Below are 16,211 nucleotides of genomic sequence, written 5' to 3'. Positions count from 1 at the left end.
AGTTGCTTTACAAAGTTGTGTTAGTTTCTACTGTACGGTAAAGTGAATCAGCTATATGTATACATATATCCCCTCTATTTTGGATTTCCTTCCCATTTAGGTCACCTCAGAGATTGGAGTAGAGTTCCTTGGGCTATATCATAGGTTCTCAGTAGTTATCTATTTTATACATGCTATCAATAGTATATATATATGTCAATTTTAATCTCCCAATTCATCCCACCCTCCCCTCCTTCCTCCTTTGTATCATATATTTGTTCCCTGTGTCTATGTCTCTATTTCTGTTTGCAAATAAGATCATCTATACCATATTTCAAAAATATAGACCACTTCACAAATTTGCATGTCATCCTTGCACAGGGGTCATGCTAATCTCTGTATCATTCCAATTTTAGTAGATGTGCTACCAAAGCAAGCACGAAGTTGCACTTTTTGGGGCTTGCTTGGTTGCTTAGTGGTAAAGAATCCACTTGTCAATGCAGAAAACATGGGTTCGATCCCTTGTCTGGGAAGATGCCACATGCCACAGAGCAACTAAACCATTGCACCCCAACTACTGGGCCTGTGCTCTAGAGCCCGGGAGCCTCAACTGCTGAAGACCATGTGCCTCGAGCCTATGCTCTACAACAAGAGAAGCCGCGCGGTGAGAAGACTGTGCACCACAGCTAGAGAGTAGCCCTCACTTGCTGCAACTAGAGAAAAGCCTGTGCAGCGACAAAGACCCTGCACAGCCAAAAATAAATGAATAGCTTATTTTTTTTTAAGTTACACTTTCTGATTAGAAAAGAAAGCACAGCAATTTGTGTTATCTGAGTAGCATCTTTCTGCTTCCTGCCCATTTTTTTTTCTTCTCCCATGTAGACTAGACAAAAGAGAGACTCGGGTCCTGATCTGTGGGAAATGATTCAGCAGCAGATCTTGAATGAGAAAAAGCACAAATATTGTTCTTTGACCTTAAATACTCATGAACAGCGATTACAAGACCCTTCAAGAGACATACAGATGGCTAACAAACACATGAAAAGATGCTCAACATCACTCATTATCAGAGAAATGCAAATCAAAACCACTATGAGGTACCATTTCACACCAGTCAGAATGGCTGCGATCCAAAAGTCTACAAGCAATAAATGCTGGAGAGGGTGTGGAGAAAAGGGAACCCTCTTACACTGTTGGTGGGAATGCAAACTAGTACAGCCACTATGGAGAACAGTGTGGAGATTCCTTAAAAAACTGGAAATAGAACTGCCTTATGATCCAGCAATCCCACTGCTGGGCATACACACTGAGGAAACCAGAAGGGAAAGAGACACGTGTACCCCAATGTTCATCACAGCACTGTTTATAATAGCCAGGACATGGAAGCAACCTAGATGTCCATCAGCAGATGAATGGATAAGAAAGCAGTGGTACATATACACAATGGAGTATTACTCAGCCATTAAAAAGAAATACATTTGAATCAGTTCTAATGAGGTGGATGAAACTGGAGCCTATTATACAGAGTGAAGTAAGCCATAAAGAAAAACACCAATACAGTATACTAATACATATATATGGAATTTAGAAAGATGGTAACAATAACCCTGTGTACGAGACAGCAAAAGAGACACTGATGTATAGAATAGTCTTATGGACTCTGTTGGAGAGGGAGAGGGTGGGAAGATTTGGGAGAATGGCATTGAAACATGTATAATATCATGTATGAAACGAGTTGCCAGTCCAGGTTCGATGCATGATACTGGATGCTTGGGGCTAGTGCACTGGGATGACCCAGAAGGATGGTATGGGGAGGGAGGAGGGAGGAGGATTCAGGATGGGGAACACATGTATACCTGTGGCGGATTCATTTTGATATTTGGCAAAACTAATACAATTTGTGAAGTTTAAAAATAAAATAAAATTTAAAATAATTTAAAAAATAAAATAAAAAATTAAAATTGAAAAAAAAAAAAAAAAAAGACCCTTCAAGAATATCAGCACTAAGCTGTTCTGAAGTCTAACTACAGAAACTTTCTTCTCTACCATGTGCTTCTCAAGTGGTTGTCTTATTATTACCCAAGGAGGGGAGAGAAAAGTTGCCTTTAAAAAATTGAGATTAAAAAAAAAGGTTTAATTTTTATTTTTTATGTAAATATGCAATTTAGAGTCTTCAAATGGTTGACTTTATCGTTCATGTTTCTTTGTATAACTGCTGAAAACTCAAAACTAAACATCAAGCTGAAACTACATGTGATTCACTTTATTTCTTTTAGTGACAGCTTCCTGTGGTGGTTAAGAAGTGGGGTAGGTTTGTATTTTAATTCTGCAATTCAACTTCCTGTGTGGCCCTGAGAAAGTTGTGTGAACTCTCTGTGCCTCAGTTTCCTCATCTGTAAAACAGACATGATAAGGACATCTACTTCATAGGGAATTATGCATTCGATGAGCTGTACTTTCCAAATGGTTAAGAAGGGTGCCTGAAACACAGGAAGTGTTGTGTGAGTGTTCGTAAAATATATAAATGTTCCCATAGGATTGGATGGTGTATGTGAACCCCTTCTATCATACACTCTTTGGTAGTGTTGACAAAAATTAATCAGTTGATTTAAGAAAGAAGTAGAAAATTTTATTGGAGTCAAATTGAGGATTATAACCTAAGAATAGCATCTCAGAAAGCTCTGAGAACTGTTCTGCACATTTATTTAACTTTTTTGAGACAGAGGGTTGTACCTTAAATGACAGCTTGCACAATCTAGATACAATATCAAAAAGGAATGTTATCTTTTAAGGAGTTGTCTTGTTGATGCTAGGAGAAAAATGCCAGAAGAATGCTTTGTATGGTTGAACCAGTATTTCTGCTGATGGGGGTTGTTTGGCAGATATGTAATGCTGATATGCAAGGCACAGTAGAGGGGAGAGAGGAAACCAAAAGGCAGAGAAAAAATTTTAATGCTTATTTTTTTGTCTTGTCGTGAAATACAAATTGTATTTCACAGTTGGAAAAAGAACAGTGATACAGGTAGCCTTTTTTAACTTTTTGAAGCACTGTCAAGTATATTTTCTAGATTGATCTTTACTACAATACTGGGAGGAAAGGGAACAATAGATAAAAATATTAACATCTGAGTGACTTGCCCACAGATGATTAACAGTGTGGAGAGGGGCACCTAGAGTCTTTTGACTTTCCAAGGACATCTGCATTCTTAAAAAATTGGACTGCATGATTAGAAATCAATATGTGTTTAAGTCAAAATTATTTTATTGATAAAATGACAAGCTTTAGCCTGTTTGTTTTTAAAATGCCTACAAAGGTATTTTTAAAAAATTATTGTGTCCAACTTTATCTAAAAAATACAAAGTCTGAGTTGTCATTATTGATTAATTTTGACCTAGTCAGTAAGAATGTTAATGTTTATAGAGAGCAGATGGGTGGTTGCCAAGATGGGAGCAGGGTGGGAGAGAGATGGATTGGGAGTTTAACAGATACATATATATACTGAATCAGTTTGCTGTACAAAAGAAATTAGCATCATATTGTAAACCAACTATATTTCAATCAAAAAGAATATTAATGTTTAATTAGTTAAATAGCCTTGTGCCATGACTAGAGCTTTTCAGTAATTGCCAAGTTCTTCTGTAAATATCAGGAGTCTGCCTGCAATGTGGGAGACTCAGGTTTGATCCCTGGGTCAGGAAGATCCCCTGGAGAAAGAAATGACAACCCACTCCAGTACTCTTGCCTGGAAAATTCCATGGACTGAGGAGCCTGGCAGGCTAAAGTCCATGGGGTCGCAAAGGGTCAGGCATGACTGAGCAACTTCACTTCTTCTGATAATTCTGGATCTTTTAGGCCATCTGTCTCCCACCACCCTATCCGAGGGATATATTAGAATTAAAGTAAGATTTTGGCTAAATTCTATGAATCAAGCCATTACTTATTAACAAACGGATGTCATAGAACCTATTCTTGAATCTTAATTAAATACCCTACTCCCACTCATCAGACACTTGATTAATGAGATACTAGGTTTTATCCCCAGGCTCTGCCATGGATGGGAAAGGGTGTGTGTTAGTTGCTCGGTTGTGTCTGACTCTTTTTGACCCCACGGGGTGGAGCCCGCCAGGCTCCTCTATCCATGTGATTTTCTAGGTAAGAATACTGGAGCGGGTTGCCATTTCCTTCTCCAGGGGATCTTCCTGACTCAGGGATCAAACCCTGGTCTCCAGCTTTACAAGCAGACTCTTTATCATCTGAGCCACCAGGGAAGTCCAAAATGTCTATGGGATGACTTCCCTGGTGGTCCACTTGCTAAGAATCTGCCTGCCAATGCAGGGGAAATAGGTTCAATCCCTGGTCTGGGAAGTTCATGCTGAGGGGCAACTAAGCCGATGGGAGGAAAGAGTATCAAAGGCTTTTGAAACTAAGGCATTTGCTATTTATAAAAAATTTGCATGCAGGAAGAACAAGGGAGCATCTATCAGTCAGAAGTCAGATACTTCAATTCTTAGGAAATAAAAGTGACTCAAGTATATATTTTGAAAATGAGAATATTAACAGTAAATTAGATCAAATGTGAATTTTTAAAAAATAAAATATACATTTGAAACAAGGATGCTGTGCTTAGTCACTCAATTGTATCCAAGTCTTTGCAACTCCATGGACTGTATCCCACCAAGCTCCTATGTCCATGGGGATTCTCCAGGCAAGAATACTGAGGGGGTTGCCCTCCTCAGGGGATCTTCCCAACCCAGGCGATCTCCCTCCTCTAGGGGATCTTCCCAACCCTGGGATGGAAGCCAGGTCTTCCACATTGCAGGCCTATTCTTTACCGTCTGAGCCCCCAGGGAAGCCCTGAAACAAGGGAGACATAAATGAAGTAAATACAGATCTGAAGAGAAATTCAGATATCCACCAAAAAGAATGAGAGTCAAGTTATTACTTTGGAAGAGCAAAGAGCATTGTGATATTTAAGGGTTCATGAAATTGCTTCCAGAGAGAAAAAAATAAGGATTTTAAAAGTGAATTGAAATTTAAAATTTTATAACATTTGTTATAAATTTCTGTTGATTATAGAGGTTCTGATTTTTGTCATCATTTTCTCTCTTCTCTAGATATAAAAATCCACATATTTATACCTACATTTTATTACTATTTATTTTATTTATTTATTTTATTTCTTTGGCTGTGCCAGACCTTAGTTGTGGCATGTTGGATCTTCGATACTTATTGAAGTATGCAGGATCTTTAGTTGCAGCATGTGGGATCTAGTTCCTTGACCAGGGATCAAACTTGGGCCCCCTACATTGAGAGTGTAGGGTCTTAGCCACTGGATCACCAGGGAAGTCCCTGTAACTACTTTTTTTTTTTTTAATTTTTAATTAACTCTGTTAACTCTGCCTTTTTAAGCACTGCCATTATTCACTGTAAGAGATATTTGGGAAAGGTGAACCTGTGAGCAGTGGGTTAAAAGGAAAATGTCTTATACAGAGCAGCAAAAGTGAGATAAAGAAGGAATGAATGGCTTTTAGAATTTATAGTGCAGTCCTAAGGTTGCTTGTCCTGTGTCTCCATGCAGGTCTTTCAGGCTTCCTTGTACCATGATATTGCTCAAGGAGCTCCAGAGAAAGGGTCAATATAAAGAGATTTATTTTAAGGACTTGGCTCAAACAATTATGGAGGCTGACAAGTTCCACAATCTACCATGAATAAGCGGGGGACCCAGGAAAATCAATGGTGTGGTTCCAGTTTGACTCCAAAGGTCTGACAACCAGGATCAATAGTGTAACTTCTAGTCCAAGTCAGGACTTGAAAACCAGAGGGCCCAATGGTGTAAATCCCAGTGTGAAGACAGGAGAAGACCAATGTCTGCTCAAGCAATTAGAGAGAGAAAATTCCCCCTTCCTCACCTTTCTGTTCTATTCAGGTCCTCCACCAATCGGATGATGCCCACCAGCACGGAGGAAGAGCATCTCCTTAACTCAGTTCACCATTTCAAATGTTAATCTCTTCTAGAAATACCTCCTCCACCTCTCCCCGCATATCCAGAAGTAATGTTTAAACCAGGTACCTGGGTACCCTGGAGACCAGTCCCAGGTGGTCTTTTCGGGAATACTCTGAGTCCCACTTTTATTTGTTTATTTATTTTTTTGGCTGCACCAGGTCTTAGTAGCAGCACGTGGGATTTAGTTCCCTAACCAGGGATCCAACTCAGGCCCCCTGCATTGGGAACACAGAGTCTTAGCCACTGGACCACCAATGAAATTCTCCCACTTATGACTTCTATGTCAATTATCCTCTATCTTCAAGAGGGTGGTGATCCTTTAGCCGGTTCCCCTGAATTCCATTTCTTTCTATTGCCTGATTCTTCTGTTTAACCATAGAACTCTGCAGTTCCCACCCAAGTCAATCTCCTCACTTGGGGATCCTGAGAAATTTAGTCTTGGAACCTGGTGAAATTTTGTGTTCTTTTATATTCTTCAGATCATATACGTCTTAAAAATATTTAAGATGGTTTTAGTTGGATGTGTACCTTTTCTGTGGCTTTCTCTATACCCAGGTTATACATTATTAAGTCTTTCTATTGGTGTTTTCCATGAATCAGAAAATGCCTTTTAACTGATGTTTTTACATTTATTTGCTTCTGTATTCTTCATTGACAGACGATTCAGTAAGACCATCTTGATTGAGTACAAAGCAATAGAAATATTTTTTCAGTCCTTTTTTCTCAGGTTATTTTACATTAGCCTCCCTCACCCCCATGTATTATTATGGGTTTATGGCTCTACAGATTTTAAGTATGAGTCAATTTCAGCCAGTTTTCTCCTTTTGGTGCTCAGATAATCACAGCTTTGGGCAATGAGAGCCCCATTATAATTGGTGTAATTTTGGTACAGCCTCATAAGCTTGCTTACTTTTTGTCCAATAAGATGCTTTTCACTTGCATTGTGATTTCTAAGAAATCTGGGAAAAGCAGTATTGGTGGTCATAGAACCTGGTGCTAGGATACATTTCCGAAGTGACATTGCAGAATTAGGAAAGATTTAAGGGAGGGGGTTGTTTTTTAAATTTTGTAAAGAAATGAAGCAGTCTTGCCTAATGGGCATATTTCCCATGAGAAATTTCCAATCCCATTCTATCAACAGAGTATTCCTAATTTAATTCTTGATTTAAAAATATTTCCTTCTTTCTTTTATACTACTGTAAAATATATAGTATACTATACATGTCTTGTAGGAATCTATCAATAGATTCCTAAGACACTCAACATAGTTACCTACTATATTAACAGTACCATAGCTTCAAGATAAATATACAACATTAATACACATAGTAAAATCACTAAAATCCAAACATTTCTATGTATTTCCTTTTGTTTTTAAACTGCATTACTCTAAGGATTTGCAGTTAAATTGCTCTGTTCTAGAAATTATACAGCTTTTGTGTAGCTGTATAATTATAATGTGATGGATAATTTAGTTGAACTGTTTCCACTAGCTTTCATTTTGAGGGCCTTGGCATATTATTAGCTGATTATCTAAATTCTTAAAACAGGAGGCTTTTAGCTGCTAGTCTTTCCTTGGAGGCTATTGTCAATTAGGAGAGAGAAAGGTCTGCTCCACTTGAGACAAAATGAAACGCAAATAGCTCAGTTTTCAAAATTCTGTACATTGTCTATAACATCATCATCCCTAATAAAAACATAAAAGTAAAGCATATTTAAAATATTGTCCTGATAGTTCAGTTGAATCTGCCAGCAGTGCAGGAGACCCTGGGTTGATTCCTGGATCAGGCAGATTCACTGGAGAAGGGATAGGCTACCCACTCCAGTATTCTTGGGCTTCCCTTGTAGCTCAGCTGGTAAAGAATCTGCCTGCAATGAGGAATACCTGGTTCGATCCCTAGGCTGAGAAGATCCCCTGGAGAAGGGAAAGGCTACCCACTCCAATATTCTGGCCTAGAGAATTCCAAGGACTGTATAGTCCATCGGATTCCAAAGAGTCAGACATGACTGAGTGACTTTCATTTTCTTTCAATATTCTTAAATTTCTGGAATATTCTAGACTCTATGCATTTTTTGTATAATATTTAGTTATATATATTTTGCATGCATGCTCTGCCCACCAGGCTCCTCTGTTCATGGGATTTTTTTCAGTCAAGAATACTGGAATGGATTGCCACTTCTTTCTCCAGGGGATCTTCCCAATCCAGGGATTGAACCAATCCAAATCACCCGCATCTCCGCATTGGCAGGTAAGATCTTTACCACTGAGCCCTAGGAAGCTCTTATATATATTTTAAAATTTGCTAAATCGTCTCCTAATTTTTAAACATTTAAATTTATTTTGCTTCCTTTTCTGAGCTACAAATTCTTTTTTTTTTTTTTTAATTTTACAATATAACATCCTAAGGAATCAACGTCTCATGACTTACATTGTTATACCAAGTTTACAATATACAAATCCAGATCTCCCAGTTTGGATCATATTGACCCAATACCATCAAAGTCTTCCATGTTGTTCCAGGGATATCAAGGCAACACCTCATATATTACAACTCATGTAATTATCAAAGAGCAAAACATGGATATATGGACTTTTCAGGCTTTTACTGGAATAAAAAGTGAAAAATACTTACTTCAGATACATTATTGGTATCCTTAGTTTAGTAACGATTCTAATAAACAAATCTAATAAAATTCTAATAAAACAATTCTAATACAATTCTAATAAAAAATTCTGTTTTATAGAAGCCCTTGGAAAAGCACAGATCGATAATATCTTAGGATTTATAAATTCAGACTTCAAGAATCCAATGAGGAATGTTATAAATCTATCAACAGTATATCCAAATAAAATGCAACTGATTTAAAAAATAATTAGAAAATGTGGAAGATTTTATACTCAAAAAGATTCAAGTGGAAACTTTTCCATGGATTCATATAAATTTCACATTATCTCAGGGTTTTGTTAGAATTGTATTTGTAAAGTATACCCAGGTTTAAAATTATAACATACTTCAATTGCACTTCGTTTCAAATGAAAGAAATGTCATATTTTACATAATATGTTAGCTCTTCAGTTTTAGTGCATAAATTCAAATTCTTGAATGGAAACAAATATGCTATGCCCAAGATTTCTCACTTCATATCTCATAGTAATTGCTCTTGTAGCTAGGGTACAATATAAAATTATATTCCTTGCAATTCATGTACACCAATAGAAATTTTATTTTGATTATTCAATTTTTTAAATAAAATTATGGTTTGAGATTTAAAGATGTCAAAGATTAGTAGGTAGATAGTTAAAAACATAATGCTTATATAAATATAGAATGAGTCAAAGATATATTCAACTCCATTAAAGAGGAAACCAGCAGGGTGGCACCCTGGACCAAATGAATATTCAAAAAAGAATGCTGAAATAAGAACAGTAAATTAGGTGCAGAACAGGACAATAAAGCTTTAATCGTTGGGTGGTATTTTCTGTAGGGGAGACATTATTTACATCTCTATCAGATCAAAATCATTTGCAATTTATCTCTATTCTGCAAGTTGATAGCTAACTTTACAGCATCTGAACTTTAATCAATGGTAGATAGTGAGTCAAACAAAAGAATACTCCCCTAGTTGACTGACTCTTATTAGATAATGTTCCAGTATGACAATGAAAGGGCATACACTCATCCTTTTGCCTTTTTTCCCTATACTGTATATATTTTTCCTAACAGGGGTTTAATAGCAACAGCACCAACAAAACCACCTCAAACTTGCAATGAATGTTTTGGAAATGAAAGTAAGGCAAAACTAATACAGTGTTTCAGGTTTAAAAATAAAATAAAATAAAAAAAAAATGCAAAAAAAATAAATAAATAAAGTAGAGGGAAGTAATGAGGTCACCTCTTCCCCAATTTTCTAGAACTGAAGTGTTTGCATTTCCAGATTCTAAGCTGACATCCTTCCTCACCTCCTTCCTCTCTTTTTATTTACTTTCAAGGACTGGCCTCAGACTCAGAGTATAAATTATTGGTACTTGTTACTGATCTTTATCAGACCAAAGATAGCTGGTTTTGTTTTGAGTGTAAAGTCGCTCAGTCATGTTCAACTCTTTGCAACCCCATGGACTGTAGCCTACTAGGCTCCTCCGTCCATGTGATTTTCCAGGCAAGAATACTGGAGTGGGTTGCTATTTCCTTCTCCATAGACACTTCTAGTAAACAAAATTATTTAGTATATTTTTAAAATTTCATACACAGATTTTTCAGTGTCATCCTGTCTTTTATGGTTAAAAAATCAACTCATATTTGATGAAATAGTCTACTTTAGATTCAATATGTTTTATACTTTTTAACTGTATTCATTTAAAAATAGACATTTTATATGGTAAATGTATTTGGAGTGCTCCTTTTCAAACAGACAGTTCTTAAGATTCTTAAAGAATTCAGAACACCATTTGTAATTCAGCAACTTTATATGTGTATCTATGCAAACAGGTTTTGTTTTTTTTAGGATAATATTTTTTAGGAAAATACTTCTCATCCATGGAAGAGAGATTACATTACAACCTAAAGCAGAGTTGCTTAGAATTACACCTGATTGAATTTCAACATCTACTCACTGCTTCCTGGTAGACTAATAATTTTTCTATCCTACTATTCTTTGCAGTTTAGTCTTACTTAAGGGGAGGGGTTATTTTGATCTACTTTCTACTATTTAAAAATGAGGGAATGGAGAGCAGAGGAATTACTTTCTGAAAAAAAAAAAAAAAGAGACTTTTCCTGGGGATCAGTTTCTGTTCCACTTACTATAAATGGAATGACCACCACTGGCCATTATTTCTAAGGTGTGACCTTCTCAGTGTTTAGGAACTTCAATAATACTGTTTTGAGTATTTAATCTTATACTGAAGTAGTTGTTCAGAAACTTTCCTGCCATCCTGAGGAAGGAAATCTGGAAGCTTGTAGGGGCTCACTGTGTGGGTGGTTATAAGCCTAGAAACCAAGTATAAAGGTTATTGAGGTTATTGGACACTATTTATCGATGCCAGGAGTTTCACAGGGGTCTGTGTCTCCAGTCATAGTCTGGTGGTGAGACCTGGCCTGTACCCCTCTAAGGCAGGAGGATTAGAACTTTTACTCCTGGGGCCTTTTAACAGATTCATTTATAAGGTTTGTCCCCACATTCTCTCTCTGTACTTAGTAAGGTTTTCAACTTCTCCTGAGCATCTGAGAGGGAATTAATTAAACTATGTTTTGTGTGTGTGTGTGTGTGCTTCTTTTTCCCATAGATACCAGACTTTATCTGGCCAGAATGGAATTTTTCTATCAGAAAAATATTTTCTATTTTTTTCTGGGATGATTCAGGTCATGATGATCCTAAAAGTGATCAAGGGAATACCGTGGGTCATCGCTGGTAAACCAAATTATGCAGAATGTAGTCCATTTGGTTGAAAATAACTGAGCAGGGCATGGCTTCACCTTCCTAATTTTAGACAGAGAGTGTCTGTTAAAAGTGGATCTCGGGCTTCCCTGGTGGCTCAGTGGTAAAGAATCCATCTGCCAATGCAGGAGACACAGGTTCGATCCCTGGTTTGGGAAGATAGCACATGCCACCACGCAGCTAAGCCAGTGTGTCACAACTACTGAGCCTGTGCCCTGGAGCCGGAGAACTGCAACTACTGAATCATCGTGCCACAGCTACTGAAGTCTGTTTACCCTAGAGTGCATGCTCTGCAGCAAGAGAAGACATTGCAGTGCGAAGCCCAAGGACTGCAACTACAGAGTAGACCTCGCTCTCTGCAACTAGGGAAAAGCCAGCACAGCAATGAACACCCAGCACAGCCAAAAATAAAAATTAATAAATGAAATTATCTTTTAAAAAAGTGGATCTTGCTTGAGGATGAAAATAGGCTATGTAGAAAAAAAATCATTTATGGAATCTTTGTAGACAATATATTATGTGGTGGGGAGGGATGACAGAGAATGGAACAAGCAAGTGTGGAATCGAGCTCAATGTACCTGAAACAATGAAAGTCTTTGGAGAAGGAAATGGGAATCCACTCCAGTATTCTCGCCTGGAGAATTCCATGGACAGAGGAGCCTGGTGGGCTACAATCCATGGAGTGCAGAGTCAGACATGACTGAGTGACTAACACTTTGGAAGTGAAAACTGCTCAGGGAGAGTTTTCTGGAGATTTTCATAAGACTTTTTCCTATAGCCCATCCACTGTTTTTCAGTGACTGTTCTGTTCCCAAACTATACCAAAATATGGTGAGAAAAATCCAGCATAACATTTGTCACTTTGGAGGATGAAATGATGGGTCAGTCATTTCAGTCAGAGTCCAGAGACTATCATACAATAGTTTTTGACACACCAATTTAAAAGAAATTATTTATTTTGCAAGTTTAGGAGATAACAGTAAAGAAAAGATCAAATACACATTTGAAAAGAAATTCAAATAAGCATTTTAAAAAAAGAAAGGATAATAGAGTAAATAAACATTTGAAATAGAATGGAGTCAATTGGGAGTCCATTCAGAACAAAGGAGTGTTTCCTGTCATGTAATGTATTCAAGGCAATTATACCTTAAGGCCTTCCCAGGTGGCTTTCCCAGGTGGGTAAAGAATCCACCTTCAAGACTGCGCAGAGAGGAAAATGAATAGACAGCTCGTGTGCACATTTTGTTTGTGGTAATAAAAGCATAAAACCCGAAAAAAAAAAAAAAAAAAAGAATCCACCTTCAGTGTAGAACATGCAGGAGACTGGGGTCCAATCCCTGGTTAGGGAAGATCCCCTGGAGGAGGGCATGACAACCCACTCCAATATTCTTGCCTGGAGAATCCCATGGATAGAGGAACCTGGTGGGCTACAGTCCTTGGGTTAGAAAAGAGTCGGACAAGACTGAAGCAACTGAGCACTCAAGTGCAACTTATGGATATCTTTGTTATTGGAATTACTACCTTGCTTAGAATATAGGACATAATAAAGTTCCATGGGTTAGGAAGGCTTCTTTCATTATCGTTACCCTTTGGCAGTGAGACCTTTGGTGACTTACGTAACCTCTCTGTGCCTCTGTTTCTTCATCTGTGCTACATGGCTCTGCATGTCTTATAGGGTTCAGAGACACTGCATGAGTTTACATGTATGAAGCTTAGAACAGTGCCTGACACACAGTAAACGATCAGTAAATCTTAGTTCTTCCTACTTCCAAGGTTCACTCTGACATGGACCCAAGCCGTGTTCTTCTGTTCTAGTGACCCCACATGAACTCTGGAGTGGTCAGGCCACAAGGTCACTGGGGAATTGGGGAGACCCCAGAACCCAATGGGGCAAGGGGCTTAGAGTGTGGGGCTTGCTGACTGTTGTGCTCGTTTCATTCAAGGGTAGTAGAATCTGTATAATCATTTTAGTCCAGGTTAATGGAAGGCTGCAGTCCCTGGGGTCGCTAAGAGTCAGACACGACTGAGCGACTTCACTTTCACTTTTCTCTTTCATGCATTGGAGAAGGAAATGGCAACCCACTCCAGTGTTCTTGCCTGGAGAATCCCAGGGACGGGGGAGCCTATTGGGCTGCCATCTATGGGGGTGGCACAGAATCGGACACGACTGGAGCGACTTAGCAGCAGCAGCAGCAACACTGTTGAACACCATTTTTTTCACACCTGAAATTTATTTTCTAAACATCCTCTATGTTTATTAATAAATATCCTGGTGCAAATTTCAATAATGGCATTTAAAGGACTTAATAGACACCTCTGTCATATAGATTTCTGACTGGAATCTTCTAGTCACTAACAAGCCATCTGGGGATATAGATTAAGGTTAATTTACACATTTTTAACACACTATTTGGGCTTCCCCTGGGGATCAGTGGTAAAGAATTTGCCTTCAATGCAGGAGACGCAGGAGATGTGGGTTCTATCCCTGGAGGAGGCCATGGCAACCCACCCTAGTATTCTTGCCTGGAGAATCCCATGGACAGAGGAGCCTGACAGGCTGGGATACATAGGATCGCAAAGCGTCGGACACGACTGAAGCGAGTGAGCACATACACACACATCATACTATTTATATTTAAAAATCACCACACAGATCACTTGACCTCTCATTAAGTATGGGAGAAAGTTTAAGACACAGATCAGTCTTGATCCCGAGATTACCTGTTAGATTCCTCTGTCAGTTTAGACTATACTGAAATATTTATAAAGCAGGGCCCACATATAATATTGTTTTCCTCTATTTCTATGCATTGTTGCTGAGGAAGGCTTACTTATCTCTCCTTGCTATTCTTCGGAACTCTGCATTCAAATGGGTATATCTTTCCTTTTCTCCTTTGCTTTTTGCTTCCCTTCTTTACACAGCTATTTTTAAGGCCTCCTCAGACAGCCATTTTGCTTTTTTGCATTTGTTTTTCTTAGGAATGGTCTTGATTCCTGTCTCCTGTGCAATGTCATGAACTTCCGTCCATAGTTCATCAGGCACTCTGTCTATAAGATCTAGTCTCTTAAATCTATTTCTCACTTCCACTGTGTAGTCATAAGGGATTTAATTTAGGTCATACCTGAATGGTCTAGTGGTTTTCCCTACTTTCTTCAATTTCAGTCTGAATTTGGCAATAAGAAGTTCATGATCTGAGGCACAGTCAGCTCCCAGTCTTGTTTTTGCTGACTGTATAGAGTTTCTCCATCTTTGGCTGCAAAGAATATAATCAGTCTGATTTTGCTGTCGACCATCTGGTGATGTCCATGTGTAGAGTCTTCTCTTGTGTTGTTGGAAGAGGGTGTTTGCTATGACCAGTGTGTTCTCTTGGCAGAACTCTATTAGCCTTTGCCCTGCTTCATTCTGTACTCCAAGGCCAAATTTGCCAGTTACTCCGGGTGTTTCTTGACTTCCTACTTTTGCATTCCAGTCCCCTATAATGAAAAGAGTATCTTTTTTGGGTGTTAGTTCTAGAAGGTCTTGTAGGTCTTCATAGAACCGTTCAACTTCAGCTTCTTCAGCGTTACTGGTTGGGGCATAGACTTGGATTACCATGATATTGAATGGTTTGCCTTGGAAACGAACAGAGATCATTCTGTCGTTTTTGAGATTGCATCCAAGTACTGCATTTCGGACTCTCTTGTTGACTATGATGGCTACTCCATTTCTTCTAAGGGATTCCTGCCCACAGTCGTAGATATAATAGTCATCTGAGTTAAATTCACCCATTCCAGTCTTTCTTAGTTTGCTGATTTCCTAAAATGTTAATGTTCACTCTTGCCATCTCCTGTTTGACCACTTCCAATTTGCCTTGATTCATGTACCTAACATTCCAGGTTCCTGTGCAATATTGCTCTTTACAGCATTGAACCTTGCTTCTGTCACCAGTCCCATCCACAACTGGGTGTTGTTTTTGCTTTGGCTCCATCCCTTCATTCTTTCTGGAGTTATTTCTCCACTGATCTCCAGTAGCATATTGGGCACCTACCAACCTGGGGAGTTCATCTTTCAGTGTCCTATCTTTTTGCCTTTTCATACTGTTCATAGGGTTCTCAAGGCAAGAATACTGAAGTGGCTCAATAAAGGACAGAAATGGTAGGGACCTAACAGAAGCAGAAGATATTAAGAAGAGATGGCAAGAATACACAGAAGAATTGTACTAAAAAGATCTTCATGACCCAGATAATCACAATGGTGTGATCACTCACCCAGAGCCAAACATCCTGGAATGTGAAGTCAAGTGGACCTTAGGAAGCATCACTACGAACAAAGCTAGTGGAGGTGATGGAATTCCAGTTGAGCTACTTCAAATCCTAAAAGATGATGCTGTGAAAGTGCTGCACTCAAAATGTCAGCAAATTTGGAAAATTCAGCAGTGGCCACACAGGACTGGAAAAGGTCAGTTTTCATTCCAATCCCAAAGAAAGGCAATGCCAAAGAATGCTCAAACTACTGCACAATTGCACTCAACTCACACGCTAGTAAAGTAAATGCTCAAAATTCTCCAAGCCAGGCTTCAGCAATACTTGAACCGTGAACTTCCAGATGTCCAAGATGATTTTAGAAAAGGCAGAGGAACCAGAGATCAAATTGCCAACATCTGCTGGATCATGGAAAAAGCAAGGGAGTTCCAGAAAAACATCTACTTCTTCTTTATTGACTATGTCAAAGCCTTTGACTGTATGGATCACAAGAAACTGAGGAAAATTCTTCAAGAGATGGGAATACCAGATCACCTGACCTGCCTCTTGATA

The 16,211-nt window shown here is 38.5% G+C and overlaps 1 non-coding gene across 1 annotated transcript; it reads right to left on the bottom strand.

Moving 5' to 3' along the window:
• Positions 1-315: 315 nt before the first annotated feature.
• LOC129645097 (U6 spliceosomal RNA) lies at positions 316-419 on the bottom strand. The gene has a single exon (XR_008711188.1). It is a non-coding gene; the product is annotated as a U6 spliceosomal RNA (small nuclear RNA).
• Between the last annotated feature and the right edge of the window lie 15,792 nt (positions 420-16,211).

The sequence above is a fragment of the Bubalus kerabau genome, chromosome 2 (assembly GCF_029407905.1).
Source record: "Bubalus kerabau isolate K-KA32 ecotype Philippines breed swamp buffalo chromosome 2, PCC_UOA_SB_1v2, whole genome shotgun sequence".
Lineage (NCBI taxonomy): Eukaryota > Metazoa > Chordata > Mammalia > Artiodactyla > Bovidae > Bubalus > Bubalus kerabau.
Note: the sequence above shows the minus strand (reverse complement) of the source record. Positions and strands in the feature narration are given on the sequence as shown.